A 15,565-nucleotide genomic window follows, 5' to 3' on the forward strand; every position below is an offset into this window, starting at 1 on the left:
ACTCATCACCTCAATTCTATGCATACACACAGCACACCTTTTCTGACTCGCCAAGGGTCAAATATCACTAGCCATTGGCTAGTGTCGAGTGCACATTTTGCACCCAGTCTTTCATCGCCATGACCTTTCACCAAAATAGGGTCAAGCTAAAGTGTGTCAAAGCCGTAAACTATGGCAATAACCGCTATACAAATGCAAGATACCGTAACATAACGAGTGCAGTGGAATGAAACAACAGTGGTTTATTTTCGAAATGGTCCAATAGGACGCCGTGCCCTAGAGGAGAAACCACTGATTGGCCTGTGCCGGGACATCATTGGATGACGCAGCAGCATTGGGGGCTGGACACTCTTCCCAGAAGATGCACAGTAGACTACAGTGAGCATGTTTCTGGTCACTGCTGTCCATTATCAAAGACAACCTCTCAGGACCGTGCACAATCTAACTACTGTGAATGCCATTCTTAAGGAAGGTCTTCAGCTTCTTATGGAGGCAGAGGTGGTTCTGCTCAAGTCAGAGAGAGGCAGGCAGGCTGTTCCAGAAGGGTGCCCCAGCCGAGGAGCTAGATCTGCCCCGAACTCTCTGCCCGGAGAAGCGTCTGACCCTTAGAGAGGTGGAGGTGGTTAAGTACCACATTTGTGAAACCCGTCCGTTTGTGAGGCTATGAGCCAGTTTGGGTGGTTTACTGAGATTGGTGTCCTGTATGATGGGATCAGGATGGTTCTTACAGTTGGTGCTTTGGTGAAAGAGAATTTTGGTTTGAGAGAGTACCATTGGTGATGTCTTCGTCTTTGGCTAGTAGGTGCTAGTGTTTGTTTATGATTTTCTGGTGCTTGTAGCTGTCCTGGCTGTATTGGATTACGTATCTTAATGTGGCGTCCCTTTGTTACTTGGTCACTTTAGGGGTTCGGAGCGAGTCCCTGGTGATGTCACTGGTTGTCCTTATGGATGTGTCAACAGTATTTTCCAGATATCCTATGCCTGTGGATCATTCTTTTAGCAGGCTGCTCTCTCAGATATCCTATGCCTGTGGATCATTCTTTTAGCAGGCTGCTCTCTCAGATATCCTATGCCTGTGGATCATTCTTTTAGCAGGCTGCTCTCTGATTGGTTTGCGTGTTCATTGCTGCAATTCCTCCTGTCTCGACTGAACTCCCCTTTGGGGATGTTTTGTATGACTGTCTTTCTGTGACAGCTTGTGGCGAATAGGACCGAGTTTTCTGTAAGTTCTTGTATGTAGTCCCTCGGGATCTACTGTGATTCTTATGTCCACTGTGATTCTTATGTCCAGAAAGTCAATTGTGTCATAGCTGTTACTTCCAGTTATTTGAATGCCAAAAGAGTTTTTGTTCAGATATTCTTTGAAGGCTGCGAGTCGTTCTGGTGTACCAGACCAGATCATATTACATCGTCGATGTACTGGTACCATTTGAAGATGTGACTGTTGAAATCTGGGTTGGCCAAAGAAAATATCTGTTCAAAGTAATACATGAATAGGTTGGCAACTGCTGTTGCATAAGTAACACCCATTGCAATACCTCTTGTTTGCCGATAGTAGGTGCCATTGAACAGAAAGACATTGTTAGTGAGGTAAAATTCCAAAAGTCCTTGGTCAGCTCGAGGTGCGAGAAAAAAGATGCTGAGGCCTTGGCGTAGGTGTAGTCAAAGGCTTTGAGAGCCGGAACATGATTGATGGAGGTGTATAGTGTATAGGGCCTTCACATCTAATGTGACAAGTAGATACCCATGTTTCCATTTAATGTCTTGTAGTATATATAGGGCATGCATTGTGTCCATAAGGTATCTAGGGATCGTTGGCACTTCTGTGTCTATAATATTGTTGATTTATTGGGCGATCGGGTCCATGACCCATCCCATGCCACTTAATTTTGGCCTTCCCTCGGGAATGAGTGTAAACCGTTTGTGCACTTTAGGCAGAAAGTAAATAGGTGACATATGAGGGTGGTCTGTCCTCAGGAATCTGTGTTCCTCATCTGTCCACGTATTTGCCATTCGTTTATCTTTTCGTTGGCCTTTGTCACTGTCATGGGGGTGAGGTTGGAGGCTATTGTTTCATAAAAGCCAGATGTTTCCAAGTGGGTGGTGGCCATCTTGATGTGGTCAGCCCTGTCCCAAATGACTTTGTTCAGTCCTTGCTCTGCTTTCTTGATGATTATACTCCTGTTCTTTTTCAAACTATTCAATGATTTTAGTTTCCCCGAGGTTCTTCTGGGATCTTGTCAATCAGCAGGCGGGAGTCACAAATCCATTAACAAGAAATGAACCTTTATTCTGCAGTTTAATATTCTTGGTAGTCCTCTTTGGTAATCATTCAGTTTGGGGCTTATGGCAACGTTAAACCAATGTCTCTGTGAGCCGGCCGGCTCGGTCAACGTGAACTGAAACACCAACTTAAACCAAATCACTGCTTTGTATGTTCAGGTCGGTCGGACCCCTAAATTAACGTTCCAAATGGGTACCATTTGACCTCCGTGAAGCTGCGTTCTCTGCCAAAGAATCAGGCACTTTTAGCCTTGCCGGTATAGTGTCACGCTCGTATAAGTTCCTTAATGGGAACACACTGCTTTTGCCTTCGCCGGTTCTCCCGTGCAAAGCAAAACCTTTCAGAACCCCTGGCCGCTTCGGGTGGAGGCTCCGCTTCTCCTTTGTTTTCTCTCTGGCAAAGGGAGTCCTCCCTAGCTGGTTTCTTTCCGACTTAATATGCCCAGTTCCAGCTGGCAGCGTCTTCTGTCCACACGCCTGTCTCCTCGCACCGCTCCTTGATCCAGAAACAGAGACAGCCCTGAAGTTATGCAAGTAGTTCTTAATGTTCCTCCACCCCGCCCCTTCCAAGGTGTAGTTGATTCCTCCCCACCTCCCCACTCAAACAATCCCTCCCTTCACCCGTTTTCCACTTTTGGCGTTTCTTCTTTTCGTCCACCCTGTGGCATACAGTGTCCCCTTCACCTTGTCGGTGCTCTTTCCACCCTAAAAGTCCTCCCACCTGATGATAGGGTAATAGTCTTTCGCTAAGGGTTTTAACGGTTTTGGCTTTAGGGCTTTGCAGATGGTAGACTGTTTGATGTGATTCCGGGAAATGTATTATGGGCGTAGTAGTTCTTATGCCTGTATACGGAATGCAGTTAATTTCCATTATCGGTGCTACCCCAGCACGGTGTCTTGGTTGAGTCGTGGGTTCCTCCGTTTCCTCTTGGTTTCCCCTAGATCCCTATACTCTGTTCCTCTTGCCGGGTTTTTAACTACCTTTGTGCTTATGGTGTCTTTCGGGTTCAAATTCCCATGTCCCTGAGGCCCAGCTTCACAGATCTGTTCCAGGTTTTTCTTGTGTAGTCTTCAAACCTGTCAAGGTCAAGCGTGACAGCCTTGTGAAATATATCGATAGTTTTGTACCATTGTCTGTTCGGCATGAATTTCGATTTCCTTTTCAGTTCTGCAATGTTCCTGCTTAGGTCCTCCATGTCTAAGTAATCTGAGAAGAACATGGAGGTTGCTGAGCAGCATCATGGGTGACGTGATGCCCAGCGTGATGGGTGACGCGATGCCCAGCGTGATGGGTGACGCGATGCCCAGCGTGATGGGTGACGTGATGCCCAGCGTGATGGGTGATGTAATGCCCAGTCTGATGGGTGATGTGATGCCCAGCCTGATGGGTGACGCGATGCCCAGCGTGATGGGTGACGTGATGCCCAGCGTGATGGGTGACGCGATGCCCAGCGTGATGGGTGACGCGATGCCCAGCGTGATGGGTGACGTGATGCCCAGCGTGATGGGTGATGTAATGCCCAGTCTGATGGGTGATGTGATGCCCAGCGTGATGGGTGACGCGATGCCCAGCGTGATGGGTGACGCGATGCCCAGCGTGATGGGTGACGTGATGCCCAGCGTGATGGGTGACGCGATGCCCAGCGTGATGGGTGACTCGATGCCCAGCGTGATGGGTGACGCGATGCCCAGCGTGATGGGTGACGCGATGCCCAGCGTGATGGGTGACGCGATGCCCAGCGTGATGGGTGACGCGATGCCCAGCGTGATGGGTGACGTGATGCCCAGCGTGATGGGTGACACGATGCCCAGCGTGATGGGTGACGTGATGCCCAGCGTGATGGGTGACACGTTGTCCATTTCTGGCGTTGTGCAGGTGAGGCATGCTTCTAATTTGAGCCTCCAGGGCCCCGCTGTTTGTTTTTTGTACTTAGTGGCATAGCGCTCTCAGCGCCTTTGTGTCTCTATTTCCCCCTCCCCTCCCCGGCATCCACTTCCTTGCTCCGGCTCCCTGTCCCACCTCCCAGCCCGCCCCCTCCCCTGATTGGTGGGTTGCTGGTTATCATTCTCCCTCCAAGGGCAGCCCTCTGCCTGGCAGCCACTGCGGCTAAAGGAACCAGGCAAAGGGAGGCTCCCTCAGCGGCGGCTCCAGCTAGTGTCTGCAGGTGTCTGCAGGGGTAGCCAGTGGCCAGCCTTCCAACAGGGTTGACCCGCACGCTACCCTGCTTACCCCTGTCTACCTAGCAGACTCTCAAACTGAGGTGTGTTTTCTCCTCTTCTTAAAATTGCACTGTGAAAGTGTTGAAAATTGCATTGTGAAACCTAGGCCTTTTTCCCTCTATTAGGACTCTCAAACTCAGGTGTGTTTTTTCCTGTTCTTAAAACAAATTGCATTGTGATAGTCTTTTAAATCTGAGTGTCTGTCGTCTTGTTCAACCTGTGTTGCCTCTCTGTCTCCTCTGCTTGCACCCTGCCCTGTGTACTTCCCTAGTGCTCTCCCCTTCCCTCTCCTCTTCCTCTTCTCTCCTTTCCCTACCTACTCTATGGTGCTCTCGGTCTCTTCTATTTTCTCTAACTGCTTCTCTATCGACTATCCTGCTCTCCTCACTAAATCTGCTAGGAAGAAGTTTAAAAAGGACATCCTGGTCTCCAACCCAGGCCTCTCTATCGCTGACACCTATACCAGTACCTCCTCCAGGCAAACTTTCACCGACATCCTCTTTATCGTTCCCTCACCAGACCTACGGACCCTACATATGGGGCCTCATTCCGAGTTTGGAGGTAATCATGGCGCTATTAGCGCCATTACTACCTCCAATACCGGTACCGAGTCCGCCCTCGTTCAATGGGGACTTACCGGTCTATTCCGACCTTTGTGGGACTGGTAAGTCCCCATTGAAAAAGCCATTCCCCATTCCCATTTGAGCCTCCATAGGGCTCAATGGGAAGGGGGAAGGCGCTAATAACGGTACCGCAAATTGCAGTACCGTTTTTAGCTCTAAAGTCCCTTAACGTCCCTTAACGGGTCCCGTCCTTAATGCCTGGTAAAGGACGGGACCAGGCGTTAAGGAAGGGACCCGCTAAGGAACTCGGAATAGGGCGCAAAGGGATAACTAGCACCGGTGTCCTTACCGGTGCCCGATATCACTTTGCGCACAACTTGTAATGAGGCCCATGGTCTCTGTTCTCTCTCCTTTCTCTTCTTCTCCCATTAATGGTGGCACCCGGTGGGAGGCCCTCCTGGCCTCCTTCCACTCCTCTAAGGGCATCATTAATATTTATGTGAATGGTACTGTCTTGGTCCAAGGCCCACAGGCCAACCTTCTCCTCTTCGATAGACGCTTCCCGCACCTCTCCAATTTCCTTTCTTCCACTGCTGTCCCCTCTCCCACCTCCACGGCTACCTTGCCCACTCCTCCTTCCCTTTCTCCTCCCCCTCTGGCTTCTTCTACACCTCTACAGGATTTACCTCTGATTTGTATCCCTCTCCTGAAGTCTTTCAAGTACGGCAACCTTCTCCATATTGCCACTCTTAACTCTTTCTCAACTGTCAAACACTCCTCTGACTTATGCCACCTTCTGGAGGAACTTGACCTCGATGTCCTCGATCTCACCGAGACATGGCTCATGGCCAGCTCTGTCACGAGCTTTGACACTCTCCTCCCTCATGGCTGCAAAATCCTCTCCGCGCCCAGGTTCAACTGTTCCGGAGGAGGTTTAGCCCTGATCTTCCCCGAGTGTATTCCTGCCTCTGTCATTCCTATGCAGGCCTACTCCTCTGTTGAATGCCTTGTCTGCAGACTCTCTCTCCTAGCCATTCCCTTACTGTGGCTACTATCTACCGGCCACCTGGTCAGATCTCCTCCTTCCCCTCTGATTGGGTGGACCTCTCCTCTTTCTCCTGGTCTCAACCACTCGACTCCTCCTTCTTGGAGACTTCAACATCCACCTGGATGCTTCCTGTCCTTCCTCTAGACTCTTTCGTCACCTTTGCGGCTCTCTCTCACTCTCTATTCTCCCCTCTGGCTCGACTCACTCTGTGGGGCATACAATGGATGTTCTGATCTCTACAGACCTTCCCCTTTCTATCCCTCTCACCACTAATCTCTCCTGGAGTGATCACTTTCTCCTTTCCTCCCAGCTCACCCTCTCTACCCCTCAGGCCAGGCCAACTCCATCACTGCCACCCACCTTCTCGGTCATCCGACCCATGAAGCACGTGTCAGTTGAGGTTTTTGCCACCACTTTCTCACCACCCCCTCCCCCTTTGGCTGACTCACACCCTGACACAGCCCTTTCCATGCTCCACTCTGCTATATCTGATACTCTTGATGTTCTTGCCCCTGTCATGAGGATCTGCCTGAAGCCCAAAGCCAAATGTAACTCCTGGTATGACTCAGACCTCGTCACACTTAAACGCAAGTGCAGGGTGGCTGAGAGGAAATGGCATGCTTCATGTACATCCTGTGACAAACTGGCCTGCCGCCTGCTCCAAAGGCAATACCGGCTCTCTGTCCTCACCAAGAAAAGAGCTCACATTCAAGCCCGCGTCTCTGCGGCATCTAACAACTCGGATGAACTCTTTAAAATCTGCAAGGAACTGGCCAATCCTGCTGCAGTCTCTACCTCTCCTGTCCCTTCCCAGGCCCTCTGAACTGCACTGGCTTCTCATTTCATCTCTAAAACCCAGGACATCCTGTCCTCTCTCTCCTCCTCTCCCCTACCTCCCTCTACTCCCTGCTCTTCCTCTGGCCCTTCTTCGGCCATCTCCCCTTCCACCTTGTCTGCCTTTCCCCTTTTCTCTGCTGACAAGGTTTCTAGACAAGTCCGATCTATGAAAGTCTTGTCAAAACAGGTTCATCCCTGTTCCTCCAAAACCATCAAGGACCACATTGACTCCCTGGCTCCGGCCCTGGCTGACTTCTGCAACCACTCCATCACCACGCAAGTCTTCCCTTCCCCTGAAGCACTCCCTTGTGCATCCTCTTCTTAAGAAACCCTCTGCCGACCCGTCCTGCCGGTCTAACTATCGCCTAATCTCCATCACTCCTTTCCTGGGCAAACTCTTGGGAAAGCTGGCCATCTCCCAGCTCAGTCTTCACACTGATTCTGTTGGTTGTCTCCATGAGTATCAGCCTGGCATCAGATCTGCCAGAAGCACGGAAACTGCTCTCCTGAACATCCGTGAAGACCTGCTCTCCAACCTTGATTCCAATACCCCATGTGTCCTCATCTTACTTGATCTCTCTTCTGCCTTTGACACGGTCAACCATGCCATCCTGCACAACCGTCTCTGTGATAACCTGGGGATCACCGGTCAGGCCCTGGAGTGGCTGACTTCTTTCCGCTCTGATCGACCCTCCCAGGTCCAACTTGGGTCCTTCCTCTCCTCCTATCTCTCTCTACTTGTGGTGTTCCCCAGGGGTCTAACCTTTCTCCCTGGCTGTTCAACCAATACCTGGCACTTCTTGCCCAGCGCATTGCTGCACTTTGCCCCAACTTCCAGTGCTAGGCGGTTGACACTCAGCTCATTTTCAGGCGACCCTCCGCCACCTCTTCACCCTCTCTCATCTCTGACTGTCTGTCCGCCATCCAGGAGTGGTGTGCCGCCAATGATCTCTGCCTTAATGCTAGTAAGACTGAGATTCTCCTCATTGGTACACCCACACCCCCCTTTCCTGTCACTCTCTGGCCGGCCTCTCTTGGCCCTCTTCCTGCTCCCACCTGTGAGGCTAAAAACCTTGAGGTCATCTTCGACTCCACACTCTCCTTCTCTCCTCAAATCTCCAACGTCTCTAAGAAGTCACACTACCAGCTGCACCTCCTCAGAGGTATTCTTCCTTTCCTCTCCTTCCCCCAGAAGCTCACTGTCTCCAGAGCTCTGGTTCTCTCTAGGCTAGACAATTGCAACAGCCTCTTTCTAAATCTGCCTGCTTCTACTCTCCTCCCTCTGCAACTTATCCAGAACAGAACTGCAAGACTTGTCTTTGGCCTCAAGACCAAGGATCGTATCTCTACAGGACTGAAATCTCTGCACTGGCTCCGAGTGGCTGCGAGGATTAAGTAAAAAACCCTCTGCATTGTCCACAAGGTCTTCTGGGGCTTTGGGCCTCAATACCTTCAGCACTCTCTTCCTAAATATCTTCCTTCTCAAGCTCTTCACTAATCCACCTCCAACTCCCTCAGAGTCAGTCGCTTCTCCAAGCAACAAGTTGGTGGTAGATCTCTTTCTTCGACTGGGGCCTCCCTCTCGACAAGCCTCCCTGTCTCCCTGAAACTTGAGGATAATCCTCTCCGGTTCTGGAAGCACCTCAAAACCTTACTCTTTGCTTCCGCTTTTTCTCCTCCTCTCCCCTGCTGACTTCCTGGCTGAAACTGAAACTGCACTGGTTACCTGGCCACCCTCTGATCTTGGGCCCAGGTCCCCTCTCCCGCCAGTTGCTTACCTGCACTGATTTCCTGGCAACCCCCACTCTTGGGGACTGTTTGCTGTATCCCTACAGTCCCACTACCAGCACTGACTGCACTTTCCCTTGCACTTGCCACCTGCTGGCAGTACACTTACGTATTGTTATTTATTCTATTATCCTATGTACTGCACTGTCCATTCCCCCCCCCATGCACTTGCGCGATCTGAATGGCACCTGGCCTAGTAGGATCGTTGTCTGTCTTCCCTCTGTTCCCCTTCCCTTGCCTCGTCACGCCTTGAAACACTTGTGCATAGGTGCATTATAAATGCCCTATCATATCATATCATATATCTTATCAGCATGATGGGTGACATGATGCCCAGCATGATGGGTGACATGATACCGATGGTGCCAACAACTATGGGCCTAAAGTTTAATACACAGGGGCACCCGCAGTGGGAAAAATAGCGTGCGCGACTCACCGTCTGACTAGCGTGATAATGAAAAACACGCGTAGCCAATACCCCCGCCAAAAGAAGAAATACGTCCTTGATCTGCTGTGAAGTTGTGATGGCGCCCGAAACAACACGAAGTAGCAACACACGTCGGTCTCCACGAAAGGCACGTACAGCGAACTGCTGGCCCCGCTCACCTTTAACCCATGCTGAGGGAAACGCCTGTGCACGTCACCTCACTTCTGCGAGTAGGCCCTTTCCTCGGATTACACGCATTCACACGCGCTAAGGGCCTTTCCTCGAATTACACGCTGACGTGCAATTTCTTTCACGTGCCAAATCACTCCGTATCAAGCTGGCCACGCGAATACACACAGAAGACCATGCTCCTGCCCAAAAGGCCATTTTCCTACCCCCAAGATCCCCGAGCACGCTCCCACCAGCCATCTGCTGCTGCCCACGTGCATTGCTATTTGGTGCCTGCACGTCAGCCATCTGCAGGGGTCCAGTTGCTGTGTCCACTCCTGCTGGAACAGAAGACTCCCGACTGGGATACCATCACTCCACAGCCCAGCCTCAAGACCCAGTTGCCCACCCACGCCTGCCTCGGGGGTCGCCATGTCGGGGCAAACACCATCTGAGACCACTGGCGACCCCCAGTCAGAGAGGCAGAGGGCCACCAGCTTCAGTGAGAAGGAAGTTGGTGTCCTGTTCGAGCATGTCCTGGGGCATTATGATGCCCTCTTCGGAACATCACGCGCCAACAAGGAAGGACGGTTGAGGATCTGGGAGGATGCAGTGCTTGCCATCAACGCGGAGGAGGTGGCAACCCGCGACATCAAGCATGTTAAGAAGCGCTGGGAGGACCTGAGGTCCAGGACCCTCTACAAGGCCCGGCGCCTCGCGGAGGGGGGCCGGGGCAGCATGAGTAACATCCAGATGAGGGTCCTGGAACACGTAGCCCTAGCGTTCCACGCCCAGATCCTTCAGGAGCAGACCCGTCTGGAGTTGAGCGGTAAGTGGCCAAGCATTGCTGTGTGAGACAGGGCATGTTGCAGCATGCTGGTAGTCTGATACTTGCCTGTATGTGTGACATAGGCCATGTATGGATGTGTGTGTGCAGGGCCATCATGGTCATGCATGTGAGACCAGTAATGTGTGAACCACATGGATGGTGCATGTGTTCCAATGCAACATGGGGAGCTGTATGCGCAATGCACACATGAATGAATGCCAGTCTCTGCTCTTGGATATGGAGGGGGGTGAGGGATGGGTGCTGCTGTCATGTACATGTATGGTGCACGTGTGTGTGTGTGACTTGAAATGCCATGGATGCATGACACATATCCGTGATGATGTGTAGATTCACTCATGCAGTGCCGTCACTGTTGTATCCACTGTGTCTATCCACTGTGTCTGTGGTGTACAAGCCATGATGCATGACCCTCCGGTGATGTGTGTGCATGGGACAAGTGTGAGCCATGATGCATGTGAGTTTGACGGCAACATTTTTGTTAACAGAGGCCCTTGTACATGGATGCTGATGTTGATTGTAGGTGCCGGGACTGTTTCTGCATGTGTGTTGCGTGCATTCACCCATGTGTTGTGGAGGGACAGGATGGAAGTGACATTTGACAGTGCCACTCATGTGTTATTGCTTCCTGTCTAGGGCAATATTGTACTGTACCCTGATGCTTGTGTTCTATGTCTCCCTCTACGCAGTGTCAAGTGAAGAAGAGGGCGGAGAAGGCGCTGTGGAGCCAAGCGGCGGGGATGCCTCCACCGGGTGGCGACACAAGGCCCAGCCACCCTCCCAGGAATTGCCATCATCTGGGAGCGAGGGGGCTGGTGCCGCGTCTGCCACTACGGCTGTAGCGGAAGGGCCGGGTGAGCCCCCACAGGGGCTTGCAATGGCAGAAGACGGTGTGGAGACATCCAGGTTGGTGGTCTCCACAGAGGAGGAGGAGCCCGCTACTGAGCTGCACATGGGGCCTGGTGAGGGTAGTACCACTGGTGCAAGAGGTGCAGTCCAGGGCCAGGGTCAGGAGGAAGCACAGGTCACCGCGGAGGGGCCTGTGCATGTCGCTGTCCTTGACCCTGTGACTGCACCACCATGCACCAGCAGGGATGCCCCGTCCCAGGCCCGTCCGCATCTAGGGGGGAGTGCCACGTCATCTGCTTCTCCATCTGCCTCCTGCGGACTAGGGCTCCCACGACCGTATGGGCTCCGTCCTGGTTGGTGTCTCGTTGCGCACGCGTGACATTCGTGATGACATGCGTGCTTCCTGGGTGGAGCACGCACGTCATCACGAACAGCAGCATCACGACATGGCACTGTTGGGGTGGAGGGCCCTGGTCGGTGGGTTCCTACATGTGTTGCGCACTCTGGCAGACCTCTCCTCTGTGGAGAATATGCGCCAGTTGTTCTCCCTGCCGTCCTCCGGCCAAGATTCCAGCAGGGCTCCTTGTGGACCTGGCCTACCAACACAGCCAGCTTGGTGGAGACCCCATCCCTTCCACAGTCGGGAGTCGGGAGTCGGCGGTCCAGCAGGGGTGGACACCCCAACAACTGGAGTCCAGCAGATGGAGGATGTGCAGGCATCGGACAGGGCACATGGACAGCAGCAACAGTAGCAGGCTCTAGGTGGGAGCAATGGTGGCTCAGGGCCATCGACATCAGAGCGGCAGGCATCGGCCAGAGGGTAGGAGAACCCTGGAATGGGAGTGTCTTCCGTGTGGCTGCGGTTGGGCCAGCGCATAGATGCGGAGCGGCGGCGTTCTTCATGCGTCAGGCGTTGAGGCGGGCTGAGTGCCTCGAGGCAACTCGCAGGGAGTTGGAACAGGCCATGAGTGCATCCCTTCGTGACCTCGGGGCCAGGGCAGAGGCCTGGAGTTCGATGATGCCCTGGCCCGGGACATCACAGAGTGAGCCGCAGGACTTGCCCGCTGCCATTGTATATGGTTAGATAGTGTTAGGTTTCCTTTGTTCTGCTTTTAATTTGGAGTTAATGGACATTGATCCACTTCGTGTGTATAGTTTTTTCTTCCTAGGACTTTTTTGTAGGTTTCCTTTTGTTTATGGATCATGGACCATTTGGACTTACATTGGATATATTTACAGACTTGTGCATACTTTCTTTTTTTATATTCCCATGGATCAATGTTTTTTTTCTTAATTTGGATTATGTTTTTATTATGGGCATTAGCAATGGACCACTTTTTTATTCTACGTGATTTTTCTTTTTTTTAACTTCATTAGATTTACAATATTTTTTTTCTACATCGGTCATTGTACCTTGATTTTCAGTTTACTATTCCTCAAAGTCAGTTCTTTATGTTTTTAATACATTTTTTATTACTTCAGAATTGGTGTTATGTTCTGTAATTGGTTTTGTTCATGTCTCATTGAACATTTCCTCAGTCACGTGTTGCCACTGTGTGGCTACGTTGTGCATTCCTGCATGGGCATGGTGGTTCATTTAATCTATCATGGCATGGGTAATTTGGGAGTGAGTTATGTGGATGGTTGCATGCTTGGATTTGGGGGCAAGGGGGTTTAGGGTTGGCTTTAGGGACATGGGTCTGTTTTGTTAGGACATGTTGTTTGTTGGGACATGAGTCTGGGCCTGAGGCTCACTGCTGGGGGGTGGGGGTGCTGGGGACATGTGTCGGGGCCTGCTGGCAGGTGCCCCTCACTGCTGTGGGTTGGGGGTGCTGGGGGACATGAGTCGGGGCCTGCTGGCAGGTGCCCCTCACTGCTGGGGGGTGGGGGTGCTGGGGGACATGAGTCGGGGCCTGCTGGCAGGTGCCCCTCACTGCTGGGGGGGTGGGGGTGCTGGGGAACATGAGTCTGGGCCTGAGGCTCACTGCTGGGGGGTGGGGGTGCTGGGGGACATGAGTCGGGGCCTGCTGGCAGGTGCCCCTCACTGCTGGGGGGTGGGGGTGCTGGGGGACATGAGTGGGGGCCTGATGGAAGGTGCCCCTCACTGCTGGGGGTTGGGGGAACAGGGGGACATGAGTCTGGGCCTGCTGGCAGGTGCACATCACTGCTGGGGGTGGGGGTGCTGGGGAACATGAGTCTGGGCCTGAGGCTCACTGCTGTGTGGTGGGGGTGCTGGGGGACATGAGTCTGGACCTGCTGGCAGATGCCCCTCACTGCTGGGGGGTGGGGTGCTGGGGGACATGAGTCAGGGCCTGCTGGCAGGTGCCCCTCACTGCTGGGGGTTGGGGGTGCTGGGGGACATGGGTTGGTGATCCCTAGTGGAAGGTGACATGTGGGCTGGCTGGGGGGCATGCCCATGGTGGATGGACTGCGTGCGGGACAAGACCTGGTGTGCAGGGTAGTCCCCTGTGGTGTGGGGTGACTGCAGGGGCTGTGGAGGGGGTAGAAGGCCCACCTGGGAGGACCCACACTACCAATTCACATGTGGGAATCCCTGCGCACCCCACTGGATACACGTACCCCGCTCTGACAGTGAAATCGTGTGTGATACTTCCCGCATACACCAGTAATACACGTACCCCGCTCACACAGGGCCAATTGCGTGAGAAACGTCCTGCGCACCCCCGAAATGCATGTACACTGCTCGCATAGGGCCAATAGTGTGTGAAACTTCCTGCGTACCCCCGAAAATTCATTTACCCTGCTCGCACAGGGCCAATCGTATGTGAAACTTCCCGCGCACCCCTGTAATACACGTACCCCGCTCACACAGGGCCAATCACGTGTGAAACTTCCTACGCACTCCTGAAATGCATGTACCCTGCTCGCACAGGCCCAATCGCGTGTGAAACTTCCGCGCACCCCAGTAATACATGTACCCCGCTCACACAGGGCCAATTGCGTGTGAAACTTCCCACGCACCCCCAAAATGCATGTACCCTGCTCGCACAGGCCCAATCACGTGTGAAACTTCCCACGCACTCTAGTAATACACATACCCCGCTCGCACAGGGCCAATCGCTTGTGAAACTTCCCGCACAGCGGGGTACGTGTATTCGGAGGGGTGCGCAGGGAGTTTTACAGGCGTTTCCGTGGTTGGGGGCCTGTGCGCCATGTACGGGATGTGTGCGCTGTACATGGCGCATGGGGAGGGGTTGGGGGCGTAACTGGCGCTGCTGCAAGGTCGCTGCGCCACTCTGCGCCTCGGCTGGTAATGGATGTTAAAATCCATGAATACGCAGTAGGCGGGAATGGATTTTGGCACACGCGGCTGGTGCAGACTGTCGCACGTGCACACTGTGCACCAGCCACGTGCGCCACTTGTGCGCTGAATTCTATGAATTACCCCCATGGTGTTTTCTACTTCTGTCATAGCTAATTCTGCCGCATTTGCTATTAGTGGCTGTCCCAGTGGTTCTTGGTTTCCTGTTAAAGAAGGTTGACTACTGTCGGAAGAGTCCTTATCTAGTTGGGCCTGAAGTTCTTCTTCATGTTGCTGTTCATTGTGCAACATTGTTTTGTACTGCGTAAATTTCACATCAGTGATAGTGCTTTCATTTACTTTGAAAGCATTTCCTAGCAGTCAGTTATCTAGTATCTCTTCTTCTTTTCTCCATGGTTTAAAAAGTTGTAGCAGGTACATGTAATATTGTTCTTTTTGTTGAGGAGTTTTTAATGACAATTTGATATGATTAATTAAGCTTCGTTTGGTAAGCTTCACTAATCTGCCTTCACAATCTGTCATTCTATATCTACCTTTGTTTTCATTGGGTTTTATATTATTTTTGTATGCAAAGTTTTGGGCTATGTGGTATAGACTCATGGTTTCCAAAGTGGTGCTCCTGTTCGGGTAGTATGTGTCTAGTAACCTGTTTTTCAAAATCTCTTGGCTCTTGGGATCATTTTTGGCTATTGTTTCTATGTCCTCATATGATTTGACTACTCTTTTTCTAGATTTAGCAGGACCAAGACTTAGCCATACTATATTTTCAGATTTTCCATACAAAGCAGTACCGGTTAAACGATCTGCAGCTTCGTAGGTGCCACATTCTCTAGGAGAGAGCATTTTTATGCCTAAGCTGTACAATTTCTGAGATAGTGTTTTGTCTGATGATAGGTCATTCCAGAGGTCTTGAAGCTCTGTTTTTTCTTCTTTTGTTAAGTAGGCTGTAACATATTGTGCAACTGCAGTAGAATTGTCTGTAGTGTACTGCACATGTATGTTTGCATTCCATAAGAGGGCAATGATTGCATTGCAATCATTGATATATTTTGATTCTTCTGTTCTTTTTATGTAATATGTGTTCTTAGGTGATTTACCTTTAACACTATGGGCCTCATTACACGTTGTGCGGTAAAAAAAGGCATTTACCGGCATGGCGTTATTTGCATCTCCGCCCTCGCAAGAGCCCGGAAATTGCGGACTATTGCGAGTACGCGGACACGAGCATAACGCCATGCCGGTAATCCTCCTA

General features: G+C 51.8%; 1 protein-coding gene across 1 annotated transcript in view; it reads left to right on the forward strand.

The window, feature by feature from the left end:
- Positions 1-15,565, forward strand: part of LOC138570273 (zinc finger protein 84-like) — a 45,826-nt gene that overhangs the window by 1,311 nt on the left and 28,950 nt on the right. The gene's annotated exons all lie outside the window — the stretch shown is intronic.

The sequence above is a fragment of the Ambystoma mexicanum genome, chromosome 2q (genome assembly GCF_040938575.1).
Source record: "Ambystoma mexicanum isolate Mex_15411 chromosome 2q, UKY_AmexF1_1, whole genome shotgun sequence".
In the NCBI taxonomy this organism is placed as follows: domain Eukaryota; kingdom Metazoa; phylum Chordata; class Amphibia; order Caudata; family Ambystomatidae; genus Ambystoma; species Ambystoma mexicanum.